At 35.5% G+C, this 16,722-nt stretch overlaps 1 protein-coding gene across 2 annotated transcripts in view; it reads left to right on the forward strand.

Annotated features, from left to right (window-relative positions):
* Positions 1-6,534: 6,534 nt before the first annotated feature.
* LOC131030199 (uncharacterized) overlaps positions 6,535-16,722 on the forward strand; it is a 106,386-nt gene continuing 96,198 nt past the window's right edge. The window contains exon 1 of one of the 2 annotated variants that reach the window (XM_059211004.1): positions 6,535-6,878. The gene's annotated coding sequence lies outside the window, so the exon portion shown is untranslated. The remainder of the gene's footprint in view (positions 6,879-16,722) is intronic. The other variant, XM_059211005.1, reaches the window with a different exon arrangement.

Here is a 16,722-nt window from a genome sequence, read left to right on the forward strand (position 1 = left end):
CTTCTATGTACAGCTGTGGAAGACCAGGTCCAAAGCCTGGAAGAAGTTGCAAAAACAAATGCCAAAAAGGAGCATGAAAAGGCTCTGAACATTGCCTTAGTGAAGAAGTTGAATGAGCTTCGGTTAGAACTTCAGAAGGCATAAAAGGACATCAGAGATGTAATGGATGAGGGCAATCTTCTACTCAACAAGATTTGTCAGCCTCATTTATTCTGTGATGATGTGCTCACTCAGAAGGACAAACTGCAATCTAACATGCAGTCATTTATTAGCACCTTCAAGATGCCATATGATTCCTTCTCCACATATGGACAAACTGCTCACCAGTTTCAACTTCATTCTACAAGAATAGAGGCAGAGATAAGCAACCATACACGTAACTTGCAGGAACTTCAACTGGTCCTATTGCCAAGACTGTAAATTCTCAAATGCTATCTCAATATAGATGCCCTAACGGTTACTCAAGAGATGAGTACCATGGATGCCATGGAGGAGCAGGTTTATCAGATGCAAACGAAGAATGAGGTTGCTACCTCATTGCTTGAATCATGGTCTTTATCCATGAAGACATTTATGCAGGATTTTAAATCAATTTTTGACAAGTTTCACTCTTTATTGTCATAAACTTTTTAAATCAATTTTTAATGCTAATGGAATAGGGGTTTTTCAACTATACTTTGTCATTGTTGACAAAGGGGGAGTAGTATTTTGTATTTCAAATTTTGATGCATGCTTTACATACTTTCATGTTTATCTCAGTAAGGAAGTAGTATACATTGTATTTTCTACAAAAGGGATAGTGTATATGCTTAGGGGGAGTAATTTTACTTATGGCATAATTTTGTTGTAAAACACTTAGATGTCAAAAATTTTCCTAAGTGTTGCCATCAATGCCAAAGGGGGAGATTGTTGGCATTTTGATGATTATGTTGTGATTGTCATTGATGGACACACACTTGCTATGAGATCACTTTGAGAATGTATGAATTATGCTCAACCGGTAATTGTTCCAAACCGATATCATGTTGTAGTCTTTAGACTACTGTTGTTATGCATAAAGTGTTTACCAATCTCAAGCGGTATAAAGACCCAAGCGGCATAGAGAGATCAAGTGGTTTAAGGATCTCAAGCGGAGTGGAGCCAGAAGCGCCAGTTATCTTTTTCCCAGTCTTCAATTTTTGTCAATCGGTAATCTGTTAAATCGGTATTACTCTGAGTCATCAACCGGTAACCGGAAAGTTGGACAAATTGGTAATACTCTGTGACGAGTTACCAACCAGTATATTTGTGTGATGAGTTACCATCCACCGACACTTTGACGATGATTTTGTACCGTGTTACCAAATGTGTCTAGATACAATGAACCTAGGAACTTGCAATGTAATCTATTGGACCGACATGAAATCAAATTCCTTTTAAGGAAATCATGTCTAGGGTTTTAGTATGAGTATAACTGATAGGGTTTGTGGTGGTTGATGAGCTCTTGAATGTGCGATCTTAACTGAGAAGATCAAGTTTGTGAGTTGTAATAGAGTAAGAAGTTACTGAAGACTGAAGTAATGCTAAAATGCATTAGCTATGAGCTACAATGGATCTAATCAAGCAGACTGTGCCATTTGCTAGATCATTCACTTGTTGATTACTCACATCTTTGACAAGTTAGAAACCCTTAGCCGGGTAGGCCTATAAAAGCCTTTGTAAATCCTCTAACAAGGTGGTTCACATCTGTGGATCTGAAATCCTCTCACAAGGTAGTCTTTAATCGGACTTATCTCCTAACAGAGATTGAGATTCCTAACAGGATCTATTCTGGTAAAGAACATTGTATGACCTTAACCGACCTAACCTTAACCGGTCTAGTTACTATTCTGCAGATAGTTACTTGTGAGTTTTATCTCACCGTGGTTTTTCCCATTTGGGTTTCCACGTCAAAATATCTTGTGTTATGGTGATTGTGCTTCTGTGGGTGAATGCATTATTTGCTATTTGGTTTGCATGTGTGTTAACCGGTTTATTTGCTAAACTATTTTACGAGTTTACTACTAGACTATTAAAGTGTTTAAGTATAGTATTTGTTGGTATAGTAATTCACCACCCCCCCCTCTCTTAGTATTCATCATAATCCACTCACATTATAGAAATTTCCATAATCAAAACCTTAATATTAATCATTATCCTAAGTGCAATTGTAATTGTAACCATAACATTTTTTCCTTACTCTAAAATTTTATTATATTTCTAACCTTAATATTGTCATAATTTTAATCCTAACTAGAACCAAAGACCTTATCGTAACCCTAACCCTAATCAAAAGCCATATTATAATTATAATTCATACTCATTAACCCTAACAATGTTTGTAATCTTTACCCTTCTACAAATCCTATCTCAAACCCTAATCATAATTTATTACTCTAACCTTAATCATAGTATTACCATAACTATCATACTAACCATTACACTAACCCTAACCCTGATAATTTATTAATACCAATTATTGTTGGCATTCTGCACTCTTATGAGAATAGTTGATGTTGTCATTGATGGCAATCAACTGGCAATCATTTGGCAACCAATCGACAGATACCGGCACCGGCAATAAACTTCTACATACACCGGCATGCACTTCATTGACATCGACAATAATGCATACCGACACTCAGGCCGACATGGAATAAACTTTTGTTTATTGTTTTGTAATGGAATTATCTTTTGTAAAAGCTGACATGGTACATTGTAATAGACTCATATATGTATGAGATCTTTTAGGTCATTTTTGTAAGATGGATGAAAAACATAAGGCAATTTTGTATAAGGTGACATAGTTGACAATGAAGGTTTTGGTTATTGACTAAGCTTAAACCGGTACTGAACCTGGCATGAGAGATGCTGTTTTGAAGCAGTACATTGTATTGGATTTTGATAATCCATTTTGTAGTCAGTGTGACTCTTTATTGAGCAGTGTGCTCTAGGCTGTTGGGCTCCCTGCATGTGCAGGCCCCTCATTGTAATTAGTATTTATTCATTGGCTAGTGAGTAAATATTGTGGGTCACAAATCCCACCGAGGTTTTTCCCACACCGGGTTTCCTCATTAAATATCGTGTTATGGTGTGTTTTCTATGCTGTCTCTATTATTCTTATTTGCTACATTAATTCTAATTTACCGGTACACTGTTTTGGGATGCAAAGCTTTAAATAAGTATAAATATTATGTAAACCGGTTAGACACTGATTCACCCCCCCTCTCAGTGTCTTTGGGACTGTCATTGATTCTAACAATTATAAATATTATTTTATCTCTAATACTATGACTCCCTATAATCTTAATACTAACCCTAACTTAATAATGACCCTAAAGCTAACCCAAAACCTAATCTTGACCCTAATTATGATCCATACTCTAACCCTAATAATAATTCTAATCTTAAACCTTATCCTAACCCCACCTCAAACCCTACTATTATTTAAAATTAATAATTATAATCTTTAACCCCAACCCTAATTATAATCACTAAGATTAACCCTAATCCTAACCCTACCCCTAATCGTAACCGTAACCCTAATCCTAACTATAACTCTAACCTTCATTATAATTATAACCCTATCCCTAACCCTATTTCTAACCCTAACTCCAATCCTAACTCCAAATCTAACTCAGATTACCGCTATAATTACATACTATCTCTAACCACAATTTCTTAACTCTAACCTAACCCTAATTTCCTAACCCTAAACCTAACCCCAATCCTAACCCTAACACTAACCCAAACCCTAACCCCAACCCTTATCTTAACCCCAATTGTAACCATAACCCTAACCCTAATTCTGATCCTAACCCTAATTTTAACCCTGACTCTAACTCTTATAGCTATTGTGATGCTAAAAATGTGGTTAGTATAAAGGCATACACATATAATGAGACAATAAAAACATAATTGAAAAGCTTAATTGAAAAACTAAATCAAAGACGCAAACCATAAGCCTTCCTTGAAATGTCCCATTTTCCTCTATTCTTGAGGACCTTGAAGGTGTTGGATTGATGGGCTCTTAGCAGAGCAATGACCTCCAAAGTGGCAACTCAAGAGTTGAGTAGCTAATTGATCATGATTGATTATGGAGATGATATGAAATACATGATGTAAGAAACTAGATGAACATGCTATGATCAATTCCAAATCTAATTACTAGATAATCGAAATGCAAATTGCCTATAGTAATGATGCTTAAATTGATATGAGATGGGATCCATATTGCTCTAAAATGGAGGATATTTATAGAAATTCCAAGGCCAAAGCTGAGGTGGCAGGAATCGACGGTCCATATTTGATCTGAAGATATCAAGGGCCAAGATTGAGGAAGTTGGAGAAGAGGTTGGAGGAAGGGACATTTATCATCTCTGTGGTGACAAGTGTCAAGGAGCCTTTCTCATGAGAGGGCAAGTGTCCAAGGGAGGAGACATGTGGCAAAAGTGCCATGTGTCTCAAGGAGAGAATATCTACACCATGAGAGGTTAGGATAAGGAGGTTAGAATGAGCAAGATAGGATAGGTTTAGTTAGACCCAAGATTAGATTGAATGGGTTAAGTTAGGGGATGGTTAGGTTGGGTGGTTAAAGTTAGGAGCCATGTGCTCATTTGAATTTAGAAATTCAAATAATTGGAAAATGGTAATTAACCTCAACAAACTTGAGTTTGTTAATCTTAATTAGGGATTAGAAGAATTGATTAGTATGGGGAGACATTAATTAATTAATCAAAGGGAGATGTGAGATGAACTATATAAATAAATCATTTAGATTTATTTACTAGTAGATGAATAGAGAAATTAATTAAATTGCTTGTGAATTCAATTAATTGGGAAGGGGAATTAATCAAATAACTGCGTATTTAATTAACTATCTTTAGACCATTTTTAGGTGTATACAACTATAATTACATATTATGTCTAACTACAATCTTAACTCTAACCCTAACCCTAACCTAACAATGTCCCTTAACATAATTATATCATTAACCCTAATAATAATTCTAATCTTAACCCTTATACTAACCCTACCTCAAACCCTAACACTAAAACTAACCCTACTTTTATTTATAATTAATAATTATAATCCTTAATCCTAACCCTAATTATAATAACTAAGATTAACCCTAATCCTAACCTTGACCATAACCCTAATCCTAACTATAACCCTAACCGTCATTATAATTATAACCCTATTCCTAACCCTATTTTTAACCCTTTCCCCAATCCTAACCCTAAATCTAACTCAGAGTACAACTATAATCACATACTATCTCTAACTGCAATTTGTTAAAGTCTATAACCTAACCCTAATCCTAACCCTAACCTGAACCGTAAACCTAACCCCAATCCTAACCCTAACCCTAACCCTAACCATAACCCCAATTGTAATCTTAACCCTAACCTTCAATCTATCTCTAAGCCAAAACCTAACCCTAATCCAAACCCTAAACTAAAATATAACCCTATCCATTAACCTAAACCTAGTCATGCGATATAAACCTAGCCATAATCCTAAACTATAAATCTAAACATAATCTTAAAGTATAACCCTAACCTTGACCCTACTACAAAAGATAACCCTAATACTAACAGTATCCCAAACTATTCTAAACCTAACCCTAACCTTGAATCTATCTCTAAGCCAGAACCTAACCCTAATCCAAACCTTAAACTAAAATCTAACGCTATCCATTAACCTAAACATAAGCACAATATAAACCCTAACCATAATCCTAAACCATAACTCTAGCCATAATCCTAAAGTCTAACCCTAACCCCGACCGTACCCCAAAAGCTAACCATAATACTAACTTTAACCCTAACCCTATCTATAACCATAATACTAACCATTAAATAATATTTTATACTATCATTAAATAAAGTCTACCATATATCTTACATTTTATTTTAGTATATATTTTAATCTTGCAACACATATATATTTATTAAAAATAGTCTAAATAGATATATAAAATTTCATATATCTCCACATAATAATATAATAATACTATAATATAATTCAATTCAAGAAAAAAGATACTATATATTTATATACTGCATTTATTTTATGTTTTCCATGTCGCGCCGCGTGGCTGCTACTAGCTTATATACCTTAAATTATAATTTAATCTATATAAAGTACGCGGAGAGATATCCTTCTCGAGGCGCCTATTTAACTTTAGGGTGTAAATTAAAAATTATATATATTAAAAATAAGCGCCTCGAGAAGGATATCTCTCGACATACTTTATATAGATTAAATTATAATTTAAGGTATATAAGCTAGTTAAAATATATTTTTATTATTTTAAATTCTAAATTAACATTTTAAATTAGATAAATTTTTAAGACCACAAACTTCTTAAAAATTTTCAACATAAAACCATCTAATTATAAAACGCTTCTAAGATTCCTTAACGAAACTCGCAGGAAAATTTAGATAGTCCCTTCATACAATGTAGCCTAAGCCAATCAATTTAAATTCCTCATACTCTTTAACTATAGACGACAAGGTACGGACCCTTTGCTGGACACGGATTACAAATGTGTCTTCGAATCGAGCATGTTTGCAACCCTTAATCAGAAAACAAACACTGCCATGTGACCATCCTTTTATCAGTTCGCGACCTATTTATTACTGTCTCCTTAGCTCCTTTTTTCCATATTGGTTTCTGTTATCTTTTTGTCTAATGGCAACAGAAATCGGGGTCTCAGTATTTATGCGAAGTAAGTAGCAGGTTCGAAACCACTGGAGAAATTGATTTTTATAGGAATTTAAATCCAGTGCTCAAAGGCCTGCCAATTTCATCATCAAAATTCTCTTTGAACACACCGGTAAATTTTTGAACAAGGTTTGCTCCTCTATTTTACTTCCTCTGGATGTTATTGATATAAGTATTTTATTTTTGAGGGAGAGGGTTATGTTTACCCTATTTTTGCGCACCGATATTTTATGCGACGGCACTTGTTTGCATAATTTCTTTGGTTTTAAACTCAAGGAAACGACCTTGCCAATGACCATGCAATGCTGATAGGTAAGAGTAACTCACCAGGTAGAGAAACGAGATTCCCAGAAATTTTACTTTTTCTGGGTCTTTATCGCTATAATCATAACTGTTTAGAAACACATCCCAATTACACCAGGTTAATGAACACCTTCTTTGGGTTTCCACATTAAACCATGTTAGTGACGAAAGAGGCATTGCTAATTCGCTTATGACACCATGATATTGCTCAGTCAATGTCGGAGGCATAATTTCGTAATAATGGAAGGTTTTCGAAGGTAAAGGGTGTGCCACTTTGGCTCTTCCCGACCCTTTACTTTTTTCATGTCTTTCCAAGTTTCCTTGTGCAATTTCTTTAATCCCTGAAGCGTCAGTATCGTTGCCACTGTTACAAATGCATTTTGCGTGCTGTGAAGAAAGAGAGAAATGATATCAACGTCCACTGATGACCAACATAGGTCATTGCGATATGAACACATTTGGTTCAAATAGCATGGAGTCGCAAAAAGGAGCTCAATAAAGAAGCTACTAGCCACAATCAAAGGTGGAGTAAAAAAAGAGCCTAGCTACCCAGCTGGGTGAATCTAAAGCAGGTAAAACATAGACATTTTAAAATGATAATATCTTGCATTACAAACATTATAAATAAAACCTTTTAGATTTTCATGGTCAGATATAATATCATGTATCAGGTTACCTCTATGTAATCTTTTTAATTCGAAATGACCATGAGAAAGGAAAATTAGTTAATAAAGATGTAAAGGGTTAGGGTTCTTGAAGGCCAGGGCTGGAAGTGAAGACTACCACTAACCTGAATATCACAATTAAGGTCCAATCTTCTCATCATCGACCCCTGTGAAATAGCCAATACAAGAACTGATGATGTCCATGGGAGGATGGCCTGGAGTCTAGACTAGTGGGAATTTTCGGTGGGATGCGAAGAATGTCTTGGAAACCCCTAACATTCTCGGGTTATCTTTTGTTGTAAAATTTTCCATGCGGGTGCTTTCAACTTGGGCATCTGAAAGCTTCGATTGTGATATTTATCTATGAGTTTCACCAGCACAAAATTATAATGCTCACTGGGGCAAACAAAGTTTTTCGGTAATTTCTCTGTAGGTTAGTTTAGGCAAAGGAATGTGATTTGATAGAATAAAAAATAGCTAGTTATCTCAACTGTAACGGTGGTTGCCAATTGTTCTCAGTACAGTTGGATCTGTCCGGTTCTGCTAGCTACCTCTTCTTGTTCTGTGAATTTTATTATTTACTTTTGTGGTTAACAGCATGTTCATTTTGTCACATATATGCTTTTATGTAACTTTTATTGCAGTTAATAAAAAATATATGTCATTGTTTCACAATATTATTACACTTGTGAGGAATCTGTTGTAAGACATCAACCAGCTCGGACTTAAACCTAAAACCTTCCATTGACACTGTAGTGTGCTATATTGCTAGTATCTAGCTCTCATAGGTTTGGGTTTTGCTAGAGCATACCTTTAATCTCCACACCTCCATCGAGTGACATATGGCTTGAGTGTACCTAGTCTTGCCTCCCACATACTTTGTTGTAAGTCAGACCAGCTGGAACACAAAACTAGGAACTCCCATCACCGTTTGTTGATGTTATGGTGCACCTAGCCACTTAGTCCTCATACTTTGTTGTAAGTCAGATCAACTGGAACACAGAACTAGGAGCTTCCATCAGCATTTGTGGATGTTCTGCCACTGAGCTCATAGAGTTGTGCTTACCTAGAGCATGGAATAAACTGCAGAATCCTCAAATAAATTGTGTAGCACTTTTCAGGTTTAGATGCTTGTATTTACATTCATTGTGGGCCTCAAGGTCACTTGATTTGACACTGAAAGAGATAATGAAACACAAGGGTGATACCATTTTTTAGACCCAGAACAAGGAGGAACAAGAAGCAGGAGACTTTGCTCATATCTTGAAGTGGCCTTATGGAGGATGGTGCTGAGTAAAAATTGAACAGTGAACAAAAAAGTGGAAATTCTGTACAAGATATCTCATGGAATGAGCAACTCCAAGGGTGCCGAGGATTTAAATAAAGGAAAATGGTAAGTGCCATGGGTCTTCTATTTTTTATGTCATACACGTGGCATAATGCTAAAAGACATTTTTAATAGAATAAACCAAATAACTTTAGAGCAATGATTGTGTAAAGCTAGACATCTAAAGGGGATGATTGTTTTATACAAGGTGATAATCACCCAAGATTTACCTCAGTGGGGATTCAACCCATCATATAGGACATGGCTATCTCACTAATGGTTGGCACGAAGCTTACACAAACTTCACCCTAGTGGCAAGTTGATTCAAAAGGAAAGACATTATTGAGAGAGAGAGAGAGAGAGAGAGAGAGAGAGAGAGAGAGACACAGAGAGAGAGAGGTTGATTAACATTAGGATGATTTAAGATGTGGTCCACAGAAAGGCTGAGCTGAAAATACTCTCTAGTAAGATATATGAGAGAATAATCATCAATTCATTGGATTTAACTATGTAAAGTTCACCTTATTAGGGGAATTCACTTGGCACATAAGAAACAATCTTCCTTGATAGGGACTAAGTTTGCAAGATTATATGAATGACACTCTATAATTGAAGATACTTCCATAAAAATCCATATATCAATCCATAAGTCTTATACACTGCTAGGATGTTGAGAGTCGTGATTATCCATATTCCATATTCACAGTCATTTAAGATTGCATTCCTTAAAAATAATATGAGGACATTAGGAAGTATCTAGGTGCTCTCTACAATGACTAACTCCAACATTCACAAGAGCTAGCACATTGGGACATTCTTTGGACTTCTTTCCTTTAAATTTTGACAAGGAACCTAGAAGCAACATCTCTTCGAAATGTTTTGGAAGCAATGCTTGGAGCAGTCAAACATTTTGCATGCCATTTGTTACATTAAAAGCCAATTTTGATATATAATCATGTCTAATCATGGCCTTAGACCAAGAAGGACCTTGTAATCCCAATCCATTCTCGCCAAGAACAACTTTAATGAAATCTAATGTAGTTGGGGCCTCACAAATAAAATGGAGGTAAGCATGCTATTAGAGACAATTAACTTTTTTGTATTGTGGATCCCATGTATGCAAAAAAATCCCTTTAGGAGCCATGCCACCACCTTTCTTGCCAAGACCCAATAGACACCACATGGAGAACCAACCCACTAACTACCCTATCACAAGCCAACAAATATACAATAACATTGAACTTGGGAATGCACAAATAAACTCTTCACATATGTGACATTAATGGGATTCTTTGCACCTTGCAAAGAATGCATTTGTGTGGATAAATTACCACACTCATAGTTTAAAAACTTGGACTTTGCAATAACTTGGTTGACCCAAATTTTTTAAAAACTCCGGACTTGGCAAAAACTTAGTGAAAAACTTGGCAAATTTATTGAACATTTAAAAATATTCTTAAAAAGCACACATGGTATTGATTTCCTTCATATATAAATCAAAAGTAGAGTTCAATACAAAAAACAAGTCTTTTCCTACTTGTATTCCTTCTCATTGTGAATTTAATATGTATTCCTAGCAAAAGGGTATATGTATTCCTTCTCATTGTAAATAATAAATATGAATCTATGTTTCAGAGTCTTGTGACAATGGGATGGGGGAATGCAAGATATAGTGGTGGGTGGTAATTTAGGGGTTGAGGGGCAGTGCCCCCCATGTGTTCCTTGTTGCAATACATGATGTGGTCAAGGTGCATAATCCCTACCACTAAGCACATATTGGGCCTTTAAAACCACATAAACCTTCATGGCTCATGCCATTTTCACAGTTTTATCACTTGGAAGTTCGAAGTGAGAGATGAAGTCTATAAAGCCTTTAATCATGCTCTAAATCTGTTTTCAGCAACCAGAATTTAAATTGTGCATTAATGTTTCTTGCAGAAACTGAAAAATCATTGGATTGTGCTCTAAATCCATTTGCAGAAAATTAAAAATCTTTGCCTCCATTTATACTTAATGGTGGACAAGTTTTTACAATTGGGTCAGGTGATTTTTTGACAATAAGCGCTGAAATTTTTACCTACAATTCATCAGCAAGTTTTTCCTGTGATTACTCACCAGCAAGAATTTTTAGTGACTATTTGTAAGTTGAGTGAGTACTTGCTGAATTTTTAAACTATGACAATGCTTAACTCAAGTCAAGAGTCAAGACACTCTTTCAATTCAAGCATCCCTGCTAGCACCCAAAGACCTTAGGGTCTTAGAATTAGGAGGAATGACTCATGGGGGCTTTAATGGAAAATACTTGTTTAATTTTAACTGCTTACAAAACAAAGAAGTTTGACTATATAGCATAGTTATGGGATTATGATTCACAGTGTAATTATCTAAAAATGCTGCTGCAAAACTGGCTCTCCACCTGTAATGTTGGTATCTAACTTCACAGAACTTAGAAGATTCACAGAGCTACTGCTTCTTCTGCATAACACCTAAGATTCCAGTTAGGGCAGGAACCTTTCATCAACATGTTGATTACAATCAAGGAGTCCCCTTCCACAATTAAATTTTGCTCTCCTTTGGCAGCTGCCAGCCTGCCTCTGCTATTCCAGCCGCCAATCTTACCCATTCTGCTTCATTATTAGTTCTCTTTCCCAGGAGGAGAGAACTGCCATGTCATAAGTTACCTCCAGCGTCTCTAACAAGGAAACCCGTGCCAATATTGCTGTGAGATGTACCATCAAAATTTAACATTACAAAGTTTTCAGTGGGGTGTTCCCAAACCTTGTTCGTCTCATCAGAAAAACTGGACATCCTTCTTGAGGAGGATTTTATTAAAATCAAAAGCACTTCAGTTATGAAAAGATCTGCCATATTATATGATGAAAGCTCAGATATTAAGATGAGTTATGAAGTCTCTTACCCCTGAATGAGGAGGATTTTATTAAAATCAAAAGCACTGTAGTTATGAAATGATCTGCCATATTATATGATGAAAGATCAGATATTAAGATGAGTTATGGAGGAAGGATTAGAATATATGTCAAGAGAAGTACAACAGGGTGAAGCAAAGGGGCATGCAAATCTTATGCAACAGAAGGAAATGTGGAAAAGTCTTACAAGCCATGTTATGGTGTCGCACGCTACAGTGGGACTGTCTTGAAGAAGTTAAGACATGTCTTGCATTCCTTAGAACAGGCAGCTCTGTGTAGGAGTTTTTCTAAACTTTACAACCTATTGGATGTCAGGAGCTATATGAGAGATATGGGATCCATCTAGAAGTGGTATATACTAGTATTTGGTTATTACAACAAAATGTTTAACAAAGTGTGAAGAAGCAAAGGTCTTAATTGACAATTCTGACAAAAACATCACATATTTTATTAAAGAATACAATACTACAAGGTTAGGTGCTCATTTATTTTACGAGTCTTAGAGGCGCACATTTTGCAGATCAAGTCACAGAGCAGTTTCTTAACTATTTTGAAGATGGAGCATAAAAAGATCAACATGTGTTATCTTAGAAAAAATAGTGAAGCAACAGACAAAGTAGTTGTAACGATAATTTACATGACACACAGAAGTGAGTAACAAGACCCAACAAGCTACCTCCAGTTTTTTGGGCATACTATACAGCATGAAAAGTCCCTACTATTTTGTACTCTTCCAATTTATTATGGGCAGGAAGCAGTAGTCTTCATGGAGTTTCTGGTTTCAAGCCTGTCAGTGGCAGAGGACAATGGATTATGAGACATAAAGAGTATGCAAGAAATTCTAAACAAACTGAATAAATTGGAAGAGTACTTGCGTGATAAACACATAACAAGAACTTGGCTGCAACCAGGAATATGATTCTTTAATGTACTGACAAGTCTGGAATATTGTTTCTTTTGTAGTAATCTACAAAAATTTTAGAGAAAAAATTCTCAAAAGGGAGACTCTTCTATATTGCCTAACTCAAGCATTATGTCTTGAGAATCTACTCTGCTGCTTCCCTGCTGGCATTGCATCTTCTTGAAGTAAAGTTTAATTTGAAGTGTTCTTTGAATATTGCCTACTTTGGTCCTCCTTCTGTCTTAAATTGCCTCTAAGATCTTTAAGAGCTTGAATTTGTTGTGATTTACCTTTCTCTTTAGGTTTTGGAGGAAGAATTTATAGGGCACATAAGCTTCTTGAATGAGATTTGCTTCTGTTTCAAGTAGTCATCTACTTGACAAACCTTCTGAGTTGGTGTATAAATTTGTGTGAATGCTGTTACTTTTCCATGCTGCAAATATCCATCTCAAGCGATTTGTGGGCTTGACTTGATTGATCACTAAAAATGTTTTTTGCTTCGCCTGGTTTTAGCTATCATTCAATCTCATGCCCTCAGGAACTTGACAGTTAACCCCAGCACCCTAAGGATCAAGTTGTAGACTTTTTGATATCCTCAGGGCATGTTTTACATTCACCTCTTACATTCTAACAAAGAGAAATGAAGCTTGTAAGGAGTATGACCTAAGACCATTGCTGTGTGTAACACCTGAATCTGCTCTAACCAGTGACAAGAGTTGAAGCCTGAAGGTTGGTTTGATATAGGTCCAATCTTGTTTGAGTTTTGTCCTCTTTTGTCTGTTGGTCCAGGTGGATTAACCATTAGGAGTCTATATCTGAGACTCATATGGATTTTATGCACTCATTCCAGATAGATTTTATGGCTGGACAAGGATAGAAGCATGACCTTTCAATCTAATTGTCTTCCATTCAATTGCATAAAGTTTCTTCAAAGGACTCATCTGCCACAGAAAAAGTGTTGCATCTAATCACATAGCCACATTCTTCCATCTGGATCATTGGGGTGATGGGGTCATTATCTGGGCAGGAATCTCGTGTAGTATATGCTACCATAACTTTTTTTGAGAAATAATGAGCCACCAAGTCTTCCTCCTTACCCTTAATTATAAGGGATAGTCAATGTGCTATATAGCACACAACCTCAACTGACCCTTAATGTATATTGGATGTTTAACAAACAAACAAATACTTCATTATCGCCAACGGAGGTAGTAGCCTTTTAATCTTTTTTTTTTTGGAAGCTTCAAGGAATGCTCGTTAATCTTTGAAGGATTACATTGCTAACTTCAAAAATTTATTTTGGATGTAAAGAAACAAGTTTTTTTAATAATTTTTAATCCCCAAATCAGTTTTTAATCTTGTTATTAGAAGTTTAAAGAAATACATTTCAAAGGATTGCATTGCTACCTTAGAATTTCCTTTGGCTTAATTGCCAAGTTTAAGGGGTGTATGTTTTCTAGCAGCATTACATTCCAAATACTCTTCATTAATACTTGAGTAATCATGACTTTTCACATTTACTGTGCTGTTTCCCAAGTTTTTCAAAAAAATGTGGTTCCAGATTTTTTAATCCTTTTTATGACTTATTTTTACTCTTAAGGGCAGAGCATTAAAGCACATGAAGATTGGAAATTTAGGGTTAAGACTCGTGCATTGTAATGTTTTTTCTATCATTTGACTTTGAATAGATTTTTTCAGCTAAAATTTTAAACATTAATGATTCTTTTTTCTTTTAATTTTTACTTGGATGATGGTTTAGATTAAAAAAAATTGCTTTGCCCCTAAAATTGTAGGCTATGCTCCATGTCAGGATCTACCTACTATTTAGCATCAGCTCTTTATCTTTTACTGTTTCATAAATCCTCTCATCTAAAAGTAAAATACTAAATTAGTATTTTTAAAATCTTTCTTATTTTATTTTAATGTATTATGCTTATTTTTAAATATGTGCACTATATTGACATGAACTAACAAAATACATGTTTTTATGATTTCGTATGAATGCAATAGTAACTTTTTTGTTTCTTGAGTTTGTATTGAGTTTTTTTTAAAACCTGGGTAAATGAATTTCATTTCTCTTATGCCTTGCTGTTCACGTAAATAGAATGCTACAATTGTTTTACTAGAATTGCTTGGGATTTGCATCTGGCCTTATCTCATATTATTCTGATGCCTTTTGGGTGTGGAAGATTGCAACTGTAAAGGAATTGTTGATGTAATTTTTAAGCACATGCGAACACAGAATAAAATACCATAAGTATCTTATCCTCTCTTGAACAAAATCTCTTGGATGCTGAAGTTTAAGGATCATTCGAGACGACTCCAAGGTTCATGAATGTAGGGTCACTATGTGTGGATAAGCTCATTGGTTTGATGTGATTATGCTGGAATCACAAGGGGACTTACGTTCGAATGCCTGAATGCTTGATTTGCTGGAACTTAAGTCCTATCTACTCAATTGGAAGATAAAAAAAAGAGCAAAAGAGGTAGGGTTTTAGAGTCTATTCTAGGCCTTAGAATGTAAGAAGATAAGTGAATGAGGTCTCACCATCAAACTGAACAATTTGACACAAGCTTAGTGCAATCTTCTAAGGATATTTCAAAGATATTCGAATCAATACATCAAACATCGATTACCATTCAAGTTAATGCATAAGCAATGAATGTAGAACAATTCGAAGTTAAGCTCATATCATTCCTGTTTACCACACAAGGCACACTTACAAGCAGCAAGAGGCTAGTGGTATGGATTATGCGGATTCCACATGAATACATCCAACAAATTCCTCCATTCAATTTAATTTGCATGAAAGCAAATTGAGAAGCAAAGACCATGCGAGTTGTTGAAGTAACAAATCAAATTCACCATAACTTCAATGAAATCAATTGTTCTTTACAACCATGTTTGGCAACAATCTTTGCCTTCTCCTACTCTAACTTCTCTTCTTTCCTATTACTAACTATTAGCTATTCTCCTACTATTAACTATTAACGTTTACAAATGAGAGACTCTGAGCTTTTATAAAGAGCTCATTTACAATGAATGACTAGGATTGAATCTCCATCAATGGCCAGGATTTTACAATAAAAACCCTAATTAGGGGTTGTTACAACAAACTTTCCTTAGCCAATGAGAAAATTACATTCGATGAGTGTGGACCAATAGATATCAGGGGTAGGTGCCTCAGAGCTTGTGCCATCACTAGTGAGTTAGGTACATTGCATCTAGACATGCTGATGTGGAACTTCTCTGATTTGTTTGTAGGTTTGGAAGATTTGATACTCGACATTACAAGCTTGCTTGAAGTAGTAGTGGTAGGAAATATTGAGGGAACTGAGTGTTTCCTTCATACTCACTTGCTTTCCTTGGAGTGATTGTATAACTTTTTTTTTGTACTCCTTTGATCTCTTCATGTCTCCATGGTGCGGTGAAGGTTGAAATTCCTCTTAGGCGTGAAGTTTCTCCTCTTGCATGGTGGTGTAGGTCTCACAATCTTTCTCCTTTTCACTTTGCAATCACCATCCTCTCCCATCTGCAAAACAAAACAAACATGATATCAAATACATAATATATAACTTTTGATAGTTCTTAGCTTGATATTTCTCTTGATTTTATGTGTTTTGCAGGTTTAATAGGAAGATTTAAAGGAATTCACCTTCATGAAGGAGCACTTTGAAGTTGATTTTCGCTCTTAGAGAGGAGCTCTTGAAGTTTACTCCACCCTTGATGTTCATGAAATTACCCTCAACTTGCTTTTAAACTCACTTCCATATATTTATCTTAGTTCTATGAGCTCAACTCAAAAGCATTTACGACGAACTACTTTAGGAGAGGCTTCTCTAGGAATTT

The sequence above is a fragment of the Cryptomeria japonica genome, chromosome 9 (genome assembly GCF_030272615.1).
Source record: "Cryptomeria japonica chromosome 9, Sugi_1.0, whole genome shotgun sequence".
NCBI lineage: Eukaryota > Viridiplantae > Streptophyta > Pinopsida > Cupressales > Cupressaceae > Cryptomeria > Cryptomeria japonica.